Below are 22059 nucleotides of genomic sequence, written 5' to 3' on the forward strand. Positions count from 1 at the left end.
ATTTTGTCAATACATGATCGTTTGTAATCAACATGATCTCTTAGTTTCAGTAAAGAAAGTCGAATTAATTTTGTTCAAGCTTCTATCAAAAGCCATAACTTATACAACAATATTCAATTCATATCAACAACTATTTTTGTCGTATTTTTAAAATATTTTATGAAAAATGCATTTATACGTTGCATTAATGAAAAAAATATTACTATGAAGATGGTTATTTAAATACATATTGACAACGCGTTAACGACAGGCTTTGCAGAATTGAAATATATACATCTTGTGATACAAACTCAACCAATACTGTAAAATTCTTACTTGTTCCTGTATAGCCTATAAAAACTTGACATGTCAGTTAATACATGAGGTCTTTAATATGTAAAACAGTTATATGCAGTAAATACTATTTTCACTCAAACAATTGGGTTATTTATTAATGCCATCAATAAGAGGAGCAGGAAAATAAAAACGTTCGTTAATAATTAATTTGCTCCCCATGCGGGACTTATCTCTCTGATTATTCAGGAAATATCAAGAATAGCGATGCACACTATGACAATTTATCATATACGCAAACAATTGATAGACAGATTAACTCTATATTCCACAGCTGATTACACAAACTATTAATTAAACGCGTAGGTTGATAGAAAACAATCAATATCGACACGTTTCCAACTCTTGCACAAATAGACACGATCGCTGTTATTAATACAATGTGGTAGTATTGTAATTATTTAACCATCAATAGAAGCGTAGGAATTATGTGAGAATAATATTCATCGAATATGTGAAACTTGAAACTTGAAACGTGAAAAGATTACGACTGGTTAAACTTTAATTTATGGAAGTAACTTTTCATATTAAACACGTCAAAAGTCGACTATTTTAACACTAGAACCACCGAATATTTAACATGGTTTATATGTAATCTCTTTAATTGCAACAATAAATTATTTTCGGTTTTTTAGATATTCTTCATAGTATTCAAGCGAAACTATTTATTTTTCAAACCATTTCGAATATTCAGTCGTTTCGATTAGCATGGTAGGTCCAGAGTTAATGAAATTCGTTGAAAGTTTTATTATGTATGTATGTACTGTATCTATGCACGTAATTATATATCTGAGAACATATAATATACAAATATAGTTTATTATATATAGTATATATCGAAAAATATTATATAGGAATATAATTTAAAACGCAATGAATATGAAAAAGTGTTCAAGTTACATGTGTTATGTTTGTTAAATGGTGTATTCAACACATAAATAGCAATATAACTTAGAAATAAAATTTAAAATGTACTTGATTTGCAAAGCTGTTCAAGATACTTATGTTAAATTTTTTAAATGATGTATTAAACAAGTAAATAATAATATATCTTTTTGCATCATTATAATATAGGATTCTAGTCACTAATGAAATAATAAAATAATTATATCTCTTACTTAGATACTCACCAATACTTCTGAACCAGAAATTAGTAGAAAGAAATTACACTGCATATACAAGGTGTCCTGCAATCAAAAAATTGATTTCTGATTACTAAAATATAAGCGAACATATAAATATAATTTTTTTTATAAAAATGCCTTTTATTGAACAAGACAATGAGATTGGATGATGGCTCAATGTATAACTATTCGGATACAGTGTTAGACATTTGAGAAATAGTATGAAGAAGAGGAAAGTTACTACTACTATGTGCCACAGCCACCTTATATGAACTCAAGAAGCGTTTCCCTTATCTCGTGATAACCCTCGAGCGTCAAAAAGTATACTTGAGTCCACGTGTACCTGGCAGCTATTCAAATTCAATATTCTGGAAGGCGATGTCCTTTATAGAAGAAATTTATTTTACGTTATCAACTTACTTTTTCGTAGAGGATCAAATTGACGTGTGTACAAGACGCTCGATAAGTCTCATCTTTTATATAATCAATTACATTTAGATTGTATTTTCGAACATTCAACAATAACGGTGTACATGCAAAATTTTAGTATACTATGTAATATTTTAGCTGAAATTTACAATTAATGTATTTTAATTTTATATTTTTTTTAATGTTGTGTAACAGTAGTATGTAAAATTGAAGTGCACTATATAATATTTTAGCTGAAACTAAAACTAAATATATTTTAATTATAAATTCTTTTACTATTCTATAACAATAAACAAATTCATATGCATAACAGCGCATAAATATTTATTAGGAAGTGTTTTGTTTCTAAAACACGTGTACAGTACACATAGCAACAATACATCATTTTACAATCCACAGGTTTACAATAGGAAATTCTGTCAGAATCTACTGGTATCAAACATAGGCCAATAATAATCAACGTCATAATTATATACCAGCAAACCAAACATCTAAATAATCAAAAATATATAACCATGTTAACCTCTTAGCGTTCGATAGAATTATTTTATTGCTTATAATTTACTAGAAACAGAAAACCACTTCTCATTCATTCTGTGCCTACATTTACTTTAAAGCACTACAATCGATAACAAAAAGATAATATTTAATTAGAATTCAAAGGAGTTAACCCATTCGTTGCCGAAGAAATAAGAACGTCTTGCCTTGGGTACTAAGAATTAATTTGAGAAACTTATAGTGTAAACTACAAGATATCTCGTACCCCGCACTCACAGTACATACTATAAGATATCTCGTAATCAGCAGTGAATGTGTTAAACGGTATTATTTTACATTTCCTAACACTAAATTTATAGACGTTCATTGCACAGTTTATGCTATTGTTCCTAGAAAAATTGTTCCTTCACTTAAATCTTAAAAATTAGGGATTTAAAAATAAGCTACTAGAATACACATTTGTATAATTGCATCAATCAAAACCAACAGAAACATTTACCACGTAATATTCATAAAATTCAATATGCATCAAACTAACATGTTCAGTAAACCTACTCTTAAACTCCATTCAAAATCTTCCTCACGAGTCTCGCACGACATCCCAAGCCAAAAAGCCTAACTAATTACAACTCCCAAAACACACAATCCCAATGCATTACCCTTTCCCCCATCGATCCCGAAATCTCGAAAAAATCTCGAAGAAGGAACCCTAAAGCCGCACGACCCAGCAAAACCAAAGCAAAACAATCGCCGCGAAGCTGGCGCGCGCAACCGAGCGGAAGCAGCGGCAACAGCAGCGACCGGGGGTAGGCTGCGAAACGCAAAAAGGCCGCGGCAAAACCCAAACAAATTCCCTGCGGCCGGTTTCCGGTGGTCCGTCCGGCGCAGAAATAAAGAGATAATCAGTAGAGCTAGAGGGGGTGGTGCCGCGACTCGCTAGTGGAAGGGTGTAGGGGGAGCAAGGTTCGAAAAAAAAATCGGCGCTCGGGAGGTAACTCGAAAAACAACGTCCCCTTTCAAGCCTGGCGTGTGCGGGCCGTTGTCGCCGTCGCGAAGACTACCCCTTACGCATACGCACTCGAGGGTATGCGCGCGCCACTGGTTTCCCCACCCTTGGGCGCAACACACCACGCCACCCCGTTTCGCAGTCGCCGTCGTCTTCCGCCGACGGAATCGGCGACTCGGTTCGAGGTCAGTTCGGTCCGCGCACGGAGTCGAGGCAGCTCGCACGGTCAGCCCTTCGGTCCTGACACGAACCGGGACACGGTGTAAACGGGGTAGTAATCCGCCGCCACGGGAGCAACGGGATAACGCGATGACCTTCCGCTTGTGTCGGGTGGTGGCACGGTGAGAGGGATCGGGATCGGGTGAAGCTCGGTGTTCGACCGTGGAATTTGGACCCCGGAGCTTCCGTGTGGACGGGAGTCGCTTGGGTTAGATACGGCCTCCTCGCTGAATCCGGTGATCGAAGACTGGAAACAGGCGACCCGGCTTTGTCGAGGACACCCCGCCGAGGCGGAAACTAGTGTCCACTTGTGCCAGTGCACCTACGACCAGCGCCATCGTCACCGCCAGCCATCGACATGGAGGATACGGAAGCGGAATAGTATCGTTGAGATGTCGCAAAGGAGTCTCGAGACATGAAGAGAGCGCGACCGAGGGTGAGTAGCTTTTATTATCCCCCCTCCCATCCCCGACACGGTATCGCCGCGCACTCTTCCACCGAGGACTCAATGCCCCGAGGGATTGAACCCGTCACCGAAGCCTCTGCCAGAGAGCAGTTCCCTTCGCGGACTAATTATATTCCCGTCTCCTCGCGAGTAATTACTCGATGAACGTTCCCTGTTGAGAACCTCCAGAAGCCAGCCTCTGATATCTTTATTCCGAGCGTCTCCCCCTTTCCACGATCGTTTACGCGATTCTATTAAGGATCGCTCGGCACGATTAACGACCGCTCGCCGCGGGAACCGTTTTATTTCTGATCCGTATGCCGCGAGTCTACGAGGGACCGCTCCTCTTCGTTGATCAGGTAGCTAACTCTTGAGTACTTTTCACGCGTATCCTTTACCCGTGCTCTGGATCCAACTGGACACTCGGCGCGGTGACAGTGTTAAGATTCCAAGGGGACAGTTACCGAAGTCGTTGACTATCCTCTTATCAATCTTCTCGCGGAACCGCTGGTTCGATGCACTCGCTCAGCGTGCTGGCTTCGGTCTCTCCTTAGCTTAGCGACTCTACCGTCCGACGTTCGCATAAAGTATTTTCGTTCATTGATTTATCGGATTCACCGGTTTCTCGCTTTCTCGCTCAATTGCCATCGCTTCTCTGCCTGCCCGCTCTCCCTTTCTCTCTCTCTCCCTCTCTCTCTCTCTCTCTCTCTCTCTTTCCCTCTCTTTCCCTCTCTCCCTCCCACCCCGTCGAGCGAGCCTTTTTGGTTCGATTTCGTCAGTCGCTTCCAACAACCTAGTCCCTCCTAACTGGCCTCCGCCTTGCCTTGCCTTGCCTTTACCGTGGCTAGGATCGCATTTCCGTGATCTTCGTGTTCTCTTGGCCAGTTTCTTTCCCTGCTCGCCGAGAAAACGGCACGCGGAACGTCGTCGCCGGGCGTACCGCACTGCTTATCGGCGTTTCGTGCACGCAGACTATCGATTCACGCGACAAGGGGTCGACTGATACTGCCGCCACCGCTCCGGCTCGCTCGTGAACTCGGCTCGCGAACCAACTGCTCGCGGAACGAGGCCCGTTTCTCGCGATAGCACGCGCCCCTTGTCTCTCTCCTCTGGCATATACGCGCGCCGCACGGTCATGGTGGTCAACAACCTTTTCGAATGATGTCAACCTTCCCCCTGGTTGCCTCAGCCAGCCGAGCAGTCGCTTTCGACGGAGTTCGCGGGGGAGGGGCGGGTCGGCTCGGATTTAACCCAGCCGCGTTCTTCTGGGCTTTTTCACCCGATCACTTTCTCGTGTTTTTGGCAACATTTCGTTTGTTTAGTCTCCTTCGAGGTAACGTTTCGGGTCACGAGTAAGAACTGTTGAGAAAAATATATTTACTTTTCTCATACGCGTTAACTGTTCGTTCTTAACGAGAATAAGTATTTTTATAAGAAATGCTGTTCTAACTGTGAAAAATAGGTCGTTATGTTACTATATCGATTTTGTACTCGTGGCTTTGCGACTAGTCCACTGGTTCGCATTTTACTGATATTGAGATACGCGGTTTCAAGGCGATGCCACCGGGAACTAAAGGGTTAACGTGTTGACTGCCGCGAGAATTTCGAGTGGTTTGTGGATTAATACGTATTCTTTCGTAATGCATGGTGTTAGGAATAATTATTAATGATTTGGTGTCACGGTACTTGTATTACATTATTGTCTAGTTACGTTTGTTAGTGCATATTATTATTCAACATCAATTTTCTTATTCTGATTGTCCTCGAGCAATTTTAAAGCTCCGATCATCAATGACTACCGTGGCAGTCAACGTGTTAACCTTTTAGCCCCTTATCATATGATTCATTTTTTCATTAATAATTTACTAGGAAAAGAAACACTTTTAGTGCTTATTCTATGTCTACGTTTACTCAAGAGGTTAACTACTGATAATAGAAGAATAATATTTATAATTACTGTACATTAACTCCTTGTCCATCGAATTCTTTCTAAACTGTGTGCAATCTAACTGTATATACCTTCTTATTACTAATTTATTGACAATAAGAGAAAATTCCAGTATTACTCCATGCCAACGTGTGCTCTAAGGTATAATCATTGATAATAGAGGAATAGTATGTAATTTATATTCAAACAAATTCAACAATTTTTGTTTGTTAAATTCTAGTTGAAATTTCACCATGAGTCGCACAAGATATAGTAGGGGTTAACCTCTTGTCCTATGATTACTTGCCCAATTCCGCTTAACAAAGATATTTCATTGTTCATAATTGATTAGAAAAAGAAGAAAGTTCTACACTTATTCTGTCTACATTTATTCAGGAGTGCTACAACTAATAATAGAAAAATAATATTCAATTTGTACTTGAAAGAATTAAGTGATATGTATATTTGTTAATTTCCATTTGAAATCTTCACCACGAGTCGCACGAAATATTGTAGGGCAAGGGGTTAATGACGTTTCAAATGTACGAATAAATCGAGGAGCACTGTGGGGTTAAGAGGTTGGGGTTCGGAGCTAGGTTTCGAGGAGTGTTCGCCTTAGCTGGCACGGGAAACACCGGTACACGGGCAAGCCGTGATTTTGCTAATCGATGTTAAGGTAGTTTGGCTGTCGGCGGTCCGCTTTTCGGGCATATTACGAAGAATCCGGCTTCGCCGGTTGCGGCCAACGGAGTTTCGAAAGTTCGAGAATTTGGCGGTTCGAATTCGCGAGGTGATCGTGATACTCGGTGCCTGGAACCCCATGGACGTCGGCATTCTTTATTAACCTATTTGCTTCGTAAGGAAGTAAGAGAAAAAGGCCCTTGTTACTAACTTTTTAAAAAATTTTATTTAACCCGTTAAACGCCAGGTCAGTCACTGATATCTGACGCTTCTGAATCACTTGAAAACAATCGTAACATGCAAAATAACCAATATCGAATGAAAATGTTTAATAACGTAACTAAGTCGATAATAGTGTAACGCAACGATTTTAATGGCAAATAATTAATAATTGTGTCTACTTTTCTTCGCTATAAAAGAATAACTCTACGGAAGAACGGTCAAGATTTTCATGGCACTTAACGTGTTAAGTAGAAAAAGTACGAGTAAAAAGAACTTCGTATTTCAGCATTTTGTAATACAAAAGAGAAAAAATAATATGAAATAGTATGTAACTATAATAAAACTTACATAAGGGAGAATGAATCGCAGAGATAGTATTTAAAGTGTTGAACGCATAAAGCTACTTAATTTTCACACTGATAAATTGTTTCCCTTCTTGTCTTTCGAGATAATCAAACGACACAACGCTCTTGAGCTTTTCTTGATGAAGTTGATGTTATCACTATTGGAAAATGTTGTCCCGTATATCTTGATGGCAGTGATGAACACTTTGTAGCTTTTCGTGTTTTTTTTGGTATATTTAGTATTTTTATATTATGCTCAAGCATTTCTTCAGCTAATTTTTGTTCGAAGACGTGAAACATCCTTGAGCGTATATATATACGCTCCGTTGATAGTGATTAGAAAAATTGAATGTATATATTCGCTAATGATGCAAATGGGTTAACACTTAACCAGTAAGAGCTTTTATTGTAATACTCATCCATAAGACGACAGAAATTTAGATGAAAACTTGTAAAATGTTTATAAGAATGAAAATTTGATTAACACATTTAAATAGGTTTATTTAAATATAAATTCAAGATATTTAGTTGATTAAATTCTTTACACGTCCCCGTATTTTGGAGTCTTTCGTTTTCTAAGGCATAAGTGTTGCGTCTTTCGATCGTTAACCCTTTCGCTACAATGGACGAAATATCTTAGTTCCACGATGTCGAAGAAAAGATGCTATGGACAAGATATCTCGTCCCCATGATTTCATCGTACAATGTTATAGACGAGATGTCTCGTGCACCTTTATTATTGATTTAAAGTGTTTTATTTGGAAAGCTGACACGAGTAATCGATTTTTAAGATATTTCATCGTTGATGGAAAGTGCTTAAAGATGATAAATATAAGATACTCCATATTTTACAGAATTAGAGTTTTTATTGTTTATTTTGTATGAAATGCTTAAAAGCATGGTGAAATGCGTAACACGACGGAAATATTTTTACAAAACTATCTGGTTTCCTTCCGTCAACCATTGTTTTTGGGTTCTATACATTCTATTGTTCGATGAGATATTTTTCTGTGGGCCGCATTTTTGTATATTAGATCTACATCGATGACAATTATCCCTTTTGCAATACTCGCGTGATATTTGTGCATTAATACAGAAATATTGTTAATAGGCGAGCTATTTGACACGGTGGAAATATTTTGCGGTTCTCCTATTAGTCTTTACAGTTCTTGTCAATTCAAGTTTTATGAAAAATTGGAAATAAGTCGCTCTCATTGCTCGGAAGTTTTAGTGTTACAATCCAATGAAGAGATTCGTGTTGGAAACCCCAAACACTTTCCTAATTATGATTGTATCTGTGATTCACAGCGAATGGATTAAACCGTTGTCCTATAGTTTCTTTTCTAACCGCGCCCATTAGAATTTCTTTATCTCGAATAATTTAGTAGAAACTAGAAGAATTAAAAGAATTAGAACTTGAAATAGAACTTTGGAAGGATTCTATGTACTCCTGTCTATCCCTTTCAATGTGAAAATCGTTATGAATGTTCTGGAAACAAAGTGATTAATGAGGAAATTAAAATTTCTGTATTACCAATGTTTTCATTTTAGAGCAAATGTAGATCTAAAATAGATGTAGGATTCTTTATCGTCTGAACTGTTAATGACGAGGTAGCTATAAACAGAGTAGTTATGAAGGAAGCCATAATGCAGAAGGTTAACAACGCGTTGACCTGTGAATCCATGATCTTGCGAGATTTAAGAAAGTCGGAAAGCTAGGATTTGTATTGAGAACAACGTACTGGTAGTGTGTCAGATGCTCTAGGAGGATTATTCCCAGTTTTAGTTCTGTATTTAATAGTTATTGCTGGGTAAAGACAAAATCTATAGGTAACTAAATTTAACCCTTTGCACTCGATTTATTTTCAATGTTATTGAATGTAAACTTGTATTTATTTTTAGGGACATGAATTAAAGTAATTTATAACGGTAGAATTCAACGTTTTCTATTTGTTTTATTTATTACTATTATAATAAGATTTAATTTTTATAATCTCTTAAAGTATGGTACTTTTTAAAATAATTTCCCACGTTCTATAACAAATTTGTATTGTCATCTCCAGCAGGACATACGAGCGTAAAGGGTTAAATCAGTGCTACTCTATAACTAAACAAGCCATTCATAGATTAGAAATTAAAGGCATGCATATTTTTATATTTCTTCTGCTTACTTCAAACAAAGTAGCATAACTTGAGATATGTATATTATTAGTTTTCAATTAAAAATAGAAAAATATTCAAAAGTAACGTTTGTAGTCTTAGCATATATTAAAAATGTGCTTTCGAATTGAAATTCGGAAAAGTGGTAGACTATTTAGATGAATGTTTAGTTATCTAGGGTTAATACTGTTTTATAGCATCTTCTGTTAATTTTATCAATCATTTTTAATAGAAAGATACGTTAGAACGTATGGTATAATTTTTTTTGTCAAAACTGTTATCAACAAAAATACTTTATTGTAAATATTTTAGTAGGGAGATAAGGATTCCGTGTTCGTTCTTAGTCTACCTTTAATCTCAAAGTTAATTACTAGAATGAAAAAAATAGATTTTGTAGTTCAACTCAGACGCGTTTTGAAATCGTAATTACGAATCTGAACTTCATTTATGTAATACATGGTATCTCGGGCGAGGTGAAGTTATAACATGGTGCTTTTATGCAACAAAACGTAAAAAGTAAAGAAGTATAAAGATTATGGAAACAGCAGTATAGTAAACGAAAATTTAATACGTACCGTGGTTTCTAGGAAATTTATTTGGAAAATGTATTTATGTCTTGTTCTTGTAATAAGTAGAAATAACGATTCATGGACAGACACTGCAGCAAAGTAACAGTTAATAGCCCAGGCTGTTTGACGCAAATTCAAACCAATTTTTTGTTAAAAATAAGCCAATTATAGAAAAATGTTATTATTCTACTTGTATTACAAATGAATTATTGTGTTGTATACATTTCGAACTGACTTTTTTTCGTGGAATTACTATATTTTACTGTTTAACCCCTTGTTATACAATTTTCTTTGAAACTAAACTCATCAAATTTATTTAGTTATAAATAATTCACAAGAAAATAAAAATATTTTCTGTTCAATGCAAACGCAAATTGACTTCGAAAGTAAAAACATTGAAAATAGCAAAATGATCTATCACTTTTCCCTATGCGTAATAAATAACATCGATTTTCATTACATTGTTTTAAACATTTTCACCACTTTTCATGATACAGTAAGAAGTTAATTAAATAAATGGTGAATTACATTTATTGCTGCATCAATTACGATTAATTGAACTGACTCGTTAAACGTCAGACTATACGTGGATGCCTTGGTACAATTAAAATTTGATTGACGCGGTTAACGTGTAATGTAGGCTGATTCAAATGATATAATTCAATTAAGTGATGGTACTGGCGGAAAAATCAGAACACAGAACTACGTAAAGTACAGAGTGATTAAGACAAGTGTTTCACGTTTTATGAACTCAGAGTACTAATCGAGAGGAATAAAAAGTATAAAAAGAACACTGGTTCTAAGATTAATTCTGTTGATGAGCAATACAAAAACTGATTTTGATACTCATACGAAAACGTCAATGTGTTTTCCTCTTTTTTCAATATATATATATATATATATATATATATAAGTTTGTTATCTGTAGATCACAAATTATTATTAAACTATTTATTATCTATAACACAGTCAGTATTAGTTAGCAAGTTAGTGTTGCAAAAAACTAATTACGTTACCATATATCTTGACGAATAAATTTTCTTAAATTTATTCATTCGTAGTTTCATTTTTAGGAAAATTAAACACAGCATTCATCTTATTGGTGCGCTTTTCTAGCTGGTGTCTGATCTATTACTTGCTGCTTCTACTGATAAGTTTATATTTCTCACCGACTTTACCGTTTTCTTAATCTATTACCTCGTATCAAGTGCTTATCGTGGTGGTCAGATAATAATATACCATTCTGAGTAACGGCCAATAAAAAGAAACTTATCCTAAAACTGAGTTTACACTTTACACTTTGAATATTCATCGCAAATGATTCAGCCACAGTAAAAGGTGTAAAAATTGTTTTTGCCCTGAAATTTACCTAAAATGGACGTTCAAAATGGCTATGGAAGAAAAAGTGTAAATTCCTATTTTCAATGAATTTTGAGGATGATTCATTCATAATGAGAAACGTTAGCAACGATTCGAATTTACATTTTTATGCAATATATTCATCCAGTAACAAAGTTAAGTTTATATAACAGTATTGTTTTTATTGTCAATTTTGGTATTCTATATTTCGCAAAGATGCTAAAGAAATGAATGTATCTATTGAATATTGAATGAGTTTTAGTTGTACTTCAGTGGATTCACGTAAAATGAATTTTTGATCGCGAAATAATTGATAAGTCCCAATTGTTCTGCATTCATTTACTTACCCATGTACACTTTTCCGAAGTTATCAAATGATTGTGTTTTTCATCCCCAATTTTGAATGCTCTTTCCATTTATTCTGTACCAATAATGGACAATAAAAAGTATACGCGTTAAACATTTTTGCAAAAGGAACATATACAAATCTCAATAGAATTGGGTATTTTGTTTGTTTACTTTAACTTTTGTTTACGTTCTATTTGTAGCTTTATGTTTTACATTTTATTGCATTTCACATCATTGGAAAATGCAAATTTCAGGTTATAAAATATTCTTTGTTCATTATAAAAAGAGATACATGATTGTAAGTGATGTAAAAAAGTCAATGTGCGTCTCTACTGATCCAGCGAAAAATTGACTATCGATGAATCAAACTGTTTGTTATCTAAGGAATACATTTCTGAATAACAAGCAAAATATGAACAAAATGGTGGATATCTACACTTTATGGACCAGAGGCAATAACTTTCACCTGTCGATAATTTCTCCGCTTCACTCTATGTCTTCTGTTTTCACGAGTATTACCTATCATCTATGTATTTTCGATAAGTATCTCTCATCTATCATTCGTCGTATCAGAGTTTAAAACGATAAGACACCAATAAACGATGAAACGATAAAGACATACATGTTTATATAAATATCTGCATTAATCTAAGAGTACGCGAGATGTATTATCACGTGTTTACAATGAAACGAATAAGTGTTATTTTTAAGAAAAGTACGTTAATCCTTCCCAACGTTCAATATTTACATTAGAATTATGAAAATAAAATAAAATTCACCAAGAATTTAAATTTCGTCTTAAATTTGACTTGAATGACAAAGTTTGTTTAACTCTTACGTGGGCAACGAAAATGTCTGCATTTATACAAATCTTATTATATCAATATTCTTATGTGAACTCTTTATTTCCAAAAATCGACGTAAACATGTTCAAAACATGGAGATCCAAAGGAATTTTATGAAATTATGACATAAAGAAAATAAAATTACGTGGAAGAAAGCTTTTGAAAATGAGTAGCAGAGTATGTGTTCGGTTGCTAACAGAAGGGTTAAAGTAAAAAACAAAATACAACAAAGGAATCGTTTCTTTGCCAAACATGGATACAGGAAATTCAAAATTACCGATCAAATGTGGGCATTTGAAACTCCAAACCGTAATATCTTCAAATGGAAAACGTGTGTCACTCCGCATTCTGGCTTACACAGATTAAGGTCGCATTAAACTCTCATGTATGTTATTAGCAGCTAATGGCCAACAGCCATCGTGATGGCTAACAGGTGATAATATAATTTAATGTTTTTGATATTTTACAAGTATCTTTATTCACTTGGTACACTTCACATCTTCATTCGCAGGCGATTTCATATTAAACAGTTGTTTTCCTTTTCAATTATTAATTTGATTATTGTTTTTAATTATTATTAAATAATTTGTTTAATGTGTAATTTCTTACACATTTATAACACAAATGAATGTATAAACGACGGATACAGTACACTGTTAATTTGTATGAAATCTTATTTGTTTTATTTACATTGAACAAACTTGTAGTTTATAGTATGAGCTTAAAATGTATTCCACGTTACATAGTGAATTAAATTAATTTTATGTAACGATTCGTTTTACTTCGAACGAATAACATTATTCTACAGTTACTTTAAAGTATTATTTTCTTATTAATTTAATATAATGTATGAACATTTCATTTTTCATTTATGCCCTAATAACTGGAAAATATTTTCGTAATTAACACATATGTCATCTCAGCATTTTAGAAATACGTCGAATAACGACAATATCAAAAACTAAGAGCAATAATTTACGACCTAAAGAGTTAAATAAATTCAGTAACCATAAAGAACAACTTTCATATGCTCGGTTGAATATAAATCGTTTTTTCGTTAACTGTAATCGTCAGTCAAAGTAAAAAGAAGATTGTTACTTTACCCTGTAAAGTTCCTGCAACTTGCACAGTAGAAAGCTGCCCGTAGATCTCCCATTCCATGAGATAAAAAGGAAGAAATGGAAGAATTTACCGAACTTTAAAGGGGTTAGAAAGTTTTTCACTTCTCCTATAAATTAGAATTTCTTCGGGTGCTGTTTCCGTTATTGACACTTCGTTTCTTTGACATTTACCTTTGTGCTTTACAATGCTTTTAAGAAGTATAATTTAGAATGTAAAAGTACGTAGGAATAATAGAAATTTACAGTATAAAATTTTAATGTAAATGTAAGTAAGAATAATCGAAAGATAAAATGTAAAATTTTTGTTTAAAAGTAAGTAAGAATAATCGAAAAAGAGAATGTAAAATTTGTACGTAAATGTAAGTAAGAATAATTGAAATGTAGAATTTTTAACTTTAAACATACAACAACTTTAAACTTTATGCATATACACCAGTAATAATTGAAAATAATCAAGCATACATTGAGATAACATAATTTATATGTCTTTAAAAGTTTGTATTTTACATATACATATCTTAAAAAATGCATTCGATTTTATTCAATAAACTGTAAGAATTCATAGTTATTTTCAAATCCTCCATTGTCTTTTTCTTTTATTTGTAAAACCTTGAACATAAGTATGTATGCATATAACCTGTTAATGTAGTATCATTAATATTTGGTTTGTCTCAAACATTTAACCTTTAATATATTAAAATATGTAAATAAATTATTTACTGAAATTTACTTTGTAAAACAGATTACTTACGTATTGTTTGTACATATCAATAGAACAGTTTCATAATATCAATCAGTATTTCAGATGCTTTATACATTTATTCACAAAATAAGCGCTTGGAGTTATTCGGGAGCATTGATTAAAACCGATGCAGATTTATTATATTACTGAAATATACTTGACCCAAACGTATAATATTTGTACGATCACTGGCAATTAGTCCTTAATAAATTTGATTTGTTTATTCAAATTTGCCCTTTATTCAGAGTTCAGTTGATAAAATGCTCGATTTCGTGGATCGGCCAATAAATTTCGTTTATACAACATTACAATATTAAATATTCTTCGATGGGGACTGAATTATCGAATACTTCCAACTCAGAGCTTTTCGAGAGCATCTTCAACGCGAGCAATCAAGCGTATAAACATGATATTTACTCTCAGACTTGCACCCCTCACAAAAGTTCACAGTACTTAAATCAAAGTGAGAAAATTGTACGAAAGCTGCAATTATATTAGCAATATTTCTTCACTGCGAAATGAGCAAACTTTAATATCCCTCTTAAACGAAAATATTATTCTTAAAGTTCAACAGTTCTAAATGACTTTATTTTCATTATTAATTATTATTAAAGGGTTTACACTAGGCAAAATGTTTAATGCATTGATATAACCAAAGCAATTTTCCTAACATGATAAAAATTGACAAGTCGAGATTATCTAAGAATTTATTAAAATTAATATTTAAAAATTCTAAAATACTATGTGAGAAATTATTTAGCTTACAAGAGAAATATCCACCGAAAATAAAAAACTACTCATCCGTCCTACAAAAGAAACTAAAAATTAAAGGCGATATTGTAAATTCTAATGAACGTAGAAAATTATTTCAAACTTTATATCTACGTATCCTAGAATTTTTCAAACCTTTTATTTACATATCCTAGAATATTTTTCATCCCAGGAATGTTGCACTGCGATAACGTATGGATTCGCGTTACGTTGAATTTTTTAATGGTGGAACTCGAGATAAAATTTCCCGGAAATTCCGCTGAAGAAAAAATTATACGGTAGTCAAATGTAACCGTGCCTGTCCTCCTAATGCTAAACGCTTCTTTTTTTTGTTAATTTATCCGCGGGTCGGGACATAATGTTGCTACCCTGGCGTGATGCCACGGGGATCTCATTGGCGATATATTATTACTCGTAGTCATTCATTGCGCTAATTACGCTCACCCTTCCGGTACTTAGGTATTATTATGCGAGACACCTTTGTTTTTTAACTGAAGGTCGCGCTGGTCTGTCGTTTATGTTATGTCTGAGCTAGTATTTATTTAAGACATTGCATATCGGCTAATTTCTAGAAAACTGAATTGTGCTGATGGCGATTTTTATTAGAATCAACATAGAACAATTCAAATATCATATTGATGTGCAATATATTTTAAATACCTAACCAAGACCTATTCTGTTCCAATAAAATTTAATATTTTTCCAAGTTCTATGGTAATTAGCAAATTTACATAGCTAAGTGACTTTATACAAAAACATGATTTTTCGTTACCAGTATGAAGTGTGTTAATATGAGTAATTACTTCCAACAGATTAACAAATCTTTGTAAATAGGATTCTTTTTACCTGTTCATATTACAAACCATATTAAAAGGAAATATTTTATATAACACAAAATTCATGTATATACATATTTTCTTTTTCATTTGTGTATTAATGCAAAATTAAAGAAAACTGAGTTACTTGTTTCATTCTAACTATGGCCATTGTACAGTTATTAAAATAAACCTTCATTGATAAAAAACAAATTAAAGATATTACAACACATCATTTTATCCATTTATTTCACGGAAGACAACTTTTTAAACTTTTGAAAAGCTTTTCCATAGAAAATCTGTGTTATGCATCGAAATCTTAAATACTAGAAAGAAGAAAACTACATATCAATCTGTCGTTATTCGAATAATTAAATTATTCATTTGCGGCTTTCGAATTTACAGATGAAAGGTCGATGTCTCCATTGTGGTGGCATTCGATCACAAGGGGCTAATATTTTATTATTGTTAATATTTTTTTATTACTGTTATAATTAAAATTTCATTATTATTATTATTACTATTATTATTTTCCTTCGTATTTATATAGTTGCCTGGGTTTTAATACCCAAGGCAAACTTATTATTATTATCGTTGTTGTTACTATTATTATCATTGTCATGAATATTTTATTTGTTAAAAACAAAGATAGTCCATATGATACATATACACCAGCCTTTTCTGCGTTTCGACTAACATTCTCTGTTTCCACCTATTCTCAGACCGCTTTCAACGTTTGTACTACTTTATATATTTTTTTATAAAAAAAATATTCGGGAAAATTTTTGTATGAAACGAACTTTGATAATCCATTTCGTGCAGAACCGTGTGCAGATGTATCTTAATCCTCTCGGGAGGGACAGGTCACTTTTTCCGTTTGAAAAAATTGTTTCGGTAGAACGTGCAAGTCGCGAATGCACGTGAAGTGCTTTTCATCTCTGCAGATTGAAATCTTGCATTAAAATTGCAGATAAATACAGAGCTTACGGATTATTGTTGGACAGCAGGTTTTATGGGCTCACAAAATACAATGTTGTTTGAAATCGCAACAATTGGAACGTTTAATGGAGTTTAATGTGGATTTCGATAATTTAAAAATTTGATAAACGTCTTGCTGCACAAACTTTTATTTCACTTTGGTTTTCGTGAATTGGCTCGTAAAGGATTTGTGTGTGCATAATGATTCGCTTCTACGCAACTTATGGGAATTTATTTAAGATGCAAAGTGATAGAAATGATAGAAAAGTTTTTGTTTTATAACATTTTAACGAATAGTATACATCTATTTATTATAAATGTGATGAACACGATGCCTATGTTAACCGATAAATATTTAAGAAGTATATAAATGTATAATATATACATTTATTAATACATTATATAGTTATTACTTTATTTCAAGTAATTATCAAAACTAAGGTTGTATTTACTCTAATTAAAATTAGATTTATTGACCAAATATTATTTCCAAATATTATTCCCAAAGTAGTTTTTCAAAATTTGCGTCTTATTGGCACGTGAACGTTCTTTCCGATTCGTTGGAAACAAGCGTCACCCTATAACAAAACGCTGTTCTGCATTAAATTCACCAGCGCTAGTTATACACATGCATGGCGGTATGTTCACACATGCACATGCGCGAATGCATCCGTGACGTCACGAATGGTGAAACGACCTAGAATTCGACCACACCACATAGCATATTCCGGTGCTCGTCAATTGAACTACGCTGTGGTAGACACGTACGCGACACGTGTACGGTGATTCCAAATTTTATTCTCGTTTAATCAAAGATTTCGAACCGGACTTTTTAAATGGTTCCGAACACAGTTCAACTTACTGGACGTATTGCAAATTTGAACCTGATTTCTTATGCATTTCTTTCTGTTTCCTATTTAACGCCTTGTCCTATGATTTCTTTCACAACTCTGACTGATAGAACTTCATTATCATTAATAATTTAGTAGGAAAAGACAAGAATTTGATGCTTATTCTGTGTCTACGTTTATTCTAAGATCAAATATTGATAATGGACAAGTACTATTCTACTTGTACGAGAAACATGTAAGTAACATTTAGATTTACAGAATTTTGTTAAAATCTTCCTCGCCAGTCTGACTCAATATTATAGATTGCCTTATAATAACGTGTCAGACCCGTGGTGGAGATTATAAATAAAATTTAACAAACATAAATATTACTCAATTCTTCTGAATTCAGATTAAATATTATTCTTCTGTTATCAACTATTATACTTTAGAGGAACCATAGACATAAAATATGCCTAGAATTCTTCTCTTTTTTACAATAAATTGTTAATAGCAAAGTAGTATATCAGTCATAGTTGAGAATTAAAAAATTAAGTGTATATACAAAGACAGTTTTTATTTTTTTTTTAAGGTCAAGGGATAGGATTGTCTTTACATCTGGCATAAATGGTCTAGTTATTAGATGGATAAAGATTATGGAAAACAATGGCCAATACATCATTAATTAGTCTTCTTTACAAAATTAAATATGTGAAATTGAATTTTCCTTAAAAAACGACAAAACTTTCTTTTTAACCTAATACTTTATTAAATGCAACAAATCATATTTATAAGACGCAAGTAAAATTTAAGAATCTCGTCAACTTCGCTCGCGTTATAACATGCGTTACGATTTTTAATGAAAACATACGTAGAAATAATTTAATTATTTTTAACCAAGATATAAAACGTTGAGCGTCACAAATGTATGATCATGATCGCGAAGGTGTTAAGAGATGAAGAAGAAAAGGTTTTCAATAAATTTGAGTTAATTTTTTCAAGCATTTTAAGTTTACTTTATATTTTAAAAGTTTTCTTCATATTTTCTTGAATATTTTTGAATTGGTAAAAACTTCGAGTGATAACCACGATTCCATTGAAGTGAGATACAATGTTACGTTGACAAGTGGTTTATAAAGAACTTTGACTAAGAATGGAGCAGTCTAAATGTTGCGACCGTCGCCAGGACAGTGGTATAGGTGGAAACCACTTGTAGATTAGTTTTCATTAAAGTACGAGCCATAGTTTCATTCTGACTTTCCTAAAATCAGTTTGCGTTCCATAATTAGTTCGGATGACTTGTTAGTCAATACTTCAAGAAGTTTTAACTCGGTACCGAGTGGGAAAAATAGTTTCACGAGGCGTCAGGTGAAAATAAGACTATTCCTGAATAATTTATCTGGGAGAAACAAAAAACTTGTGAGTGTTACTTGTGGGAAATAAAACAAAACACTCTTTATTAAGAGATGTCCAGAAAAATGTTGTCACACATTCTTAACCCCGTACTCTATAATTTATTTCTGAACCATAGTCGATACAAATACTTTGAGATTAATGATTTATTGAAAAAAGATAAAAATTCTATTCTATATCCACATTTGCTCTAAAGTGTTATAACTGTTTACAGAAGAATAATTTATTTGAATTCAAGAGAATTGTAACATTTATGCTTATTAAATTTCGCTTGAAATCTTCATCATGAGTCTGACATGTTATTGTAAGGAAAGAAGTTAAATTATTTTTCTACAAAATATTGGTATGGTTAGAAACATATCCGAGTCACACCTAGTGCATGTTAATTTAAAATACCGGATAAAATCAGTAAAACAGTACTTCGAACGTAAATAGTGAGTATTTACCTTTTTAACAAGTTTTCCAATTATGTATATTACGTTATATTTTGTCATTATAGTTTTCTATTATAATATGTTTCTAACTATAACGTTAGGGAAGCTGTTGAACCATTTTAGCAACCCTTTTTAGCAAGCCTTTATTTAACCCTTTCGCACCAATGGACCAGATAACCTACCACATCGATTTACGATATATTTTGTCTAAAAGATCAAGTAGATAAACTATTTACATAATATTTAAGTAGAAATAACATACAAAAATGAAGTAAAATGAAAGTTATTTCATTTTAAGGAAAATTTAACAAATCACACGTCTATTTTCTTCGATGCATATTTGTAAATAAAAACAACGATACTCTGAATTATTCCACTAAACATTTACCACGTTAACTTATTAATTTGTTCTCATTATTTGTATTTCTCCAACACAAAGTACTTTTTCATTTTACAGTTTCCAAAAATTTATTAAAAGTATACAAGACAACGACACTTAATTATTCCACTAAACATTTATCACATTTGCTTATTAATTTATACTCATTGTTTGTATTTCCAAAGTGTCGAAATACCTTTTCATTTTGCAGTTCTCGAAAATTCATTAAAAATAGGAGTTATTCATAACGCTATCGGAAATCAATAAGTTATCTTCGCCGTCGTGTCGACGTTATTACAGGTTGTAATTATTGTAACCACGTTTCCGACTCCCGTGTATTCTTGAAAATGGGCGGGAAGGAAATTTCTAATGTAAGTCCAGTCATATCAGTTTGCCCTTGTTTCGTTGCTGTGTACCCCGTGATAAAAGTTTAAGGAAATTATCGGAGCATTTTACTGGCCATTGGTAGCCAATAACCCAGTAAACCGTAATTAGTTGAAAGCGGCCGTTGCGCTCTGCATAGGGTGATAATTAAACCGGGCCAAGAGCTGCAGCAATCCTGAATTGTGAATCTCCTGGTAATCTGATAATTGCAGATTACAGTAATAAGATAGATAAGCATTTAAACGGGATACGGCTTTTATGTACAGGTTACATGCGATAGTTTAGCTCGCATACATTAAGTTTCGCGCTTAAAGGTCTAAAGTAACCGTTCAACGCTTTATACAACACGACGCACGCCGTGTAAGATGGAAACGAAAGTAATTATTTTAGCTCACATCGTACGCGAGTACTCTATGCATTAACCTTTAAGTATGAACGTGAATTTAACTTTTAACCCCTTGCCCTATGATTTAGTTTTCAACTATGATCGACATAACGACTTTGCAACTAATAATTTCTTGAAAAAAGAGAGAAATTTTAGGTATATTCCATTAAATATTAGGATAATATTTCATTTGAATTCACAAGCATTAAGTGATATTTATGTTTGTTAAATCCTGTTTAAAATTTTTAGCGCGAATCTCACATGTTATAAGACAAAAGGTTAAGTATGGAAGTTTGAAAATCACCGACTATTGTTAAATATTCTCGTTTGTAGTGAGCAGTAAAAAAATTTATTGTAATTATTTGTTTTTACTTATTTAAATATCTCTGCACAGCAATATTATCGATTATATAACGAAAACTTCACTGGTTTGAAAATTCACGATATTTTGCATACGGGTCTGAGAGATCGCACGTCCATACTTGAAGATTAAGCAGCTTAAACTTTGAACGAATAAATCAGAATTTTGTTGACTCAAGTGTGACAGAAATTTTAATTTCAAATATTCTTCATTTGAAAATTGTTTGAAATTGAATTGTATAAAACTGGAACTAATGTGTTTATAAACTAATTAGCTGAAGTTCATTTTAATAGAAACATTGTTATAACTTTTGTTTACAAAGAATAGGTAGTTTAGAATTACTTTAAAATCAATTATTAATTAATCTCTAAATGTTTTATGGAATCTCTCACTTAATGAATCGAAACATTTATACCTGTTTCTTGCAACGATTAAACAAAATTTTTTATGTTTTGAATCTCAGTAGATTTAATAAATTAAATTTTTTCCAAGTATTGTTGAACATTTTCTATATAGTATAGAGTTTTACAGAAAAATGAATAAAAGAATTCGCATCGTAACTTTTCATTAGTGAACGCAGAAAATTAAATAACTTGGAGATATACAGTTGATTTAGGTATTCCAAATGTTTTTACGATCGCTGGGACATGTAAACTCAACTGTATACTTGTAAAATTGGTAACAACGTCTAATTTTCCGTCCAGAACACATGTTGCCCGAAATTTCAGTCGATTTAAACTACGCGTCGAGGTAAAAACCGCAGGAAGTACCGGCCATATTGATTTACGTGGCCATTTGCACAAGGGAGGAGACCACGAAATGAAATAAAAAATAATATGACGAATAAGGTGGATTTGGAACCGGTCCAAAATAATATTCAACTATCTATTAACTCTCATTTACCGTGACAACCAGTGACGTCAAGAAGCAGAGGGAT

At 33.2% G+C, this 22059-nt stretch overlaps 1 protein-coding gene across 1 annotated transcript in view; it reads left to right on the forward strand.

The window, feature by feature from the left end:
• The first annotated feature begins 3542 nt into the window (after window positions 1–3542).
• The window catches only part of LOC116428575 (potassium voltage-gated channel protein Shaw), a 94084-nt gene continuing 75567 nt past the window's right edge, over window positions 3543–22059 (forward strand). The window contains exon 1 of the mRNA XM_076374428.1: window positions 3543–4045. The gene's annotated coding sequence lies outside the window, so the exon portion shown is untranslated. The remainder of the gene's footprint in view (window positions 4046–22059) is intronic.

This window comes from Nomia melanderi, chromosome 1 (genome assembly GCF_051020985.1).
Source record: "Nomia melanderi isolate GNS246 chromosome 1, iyNomMela1, whole genome shotgun sequence".
NCBI lineage: Eukaryota > Metazoa > Arthropoda > Insecta > Hymenoptera > Halictidae > Nomia > Nomia melanderi.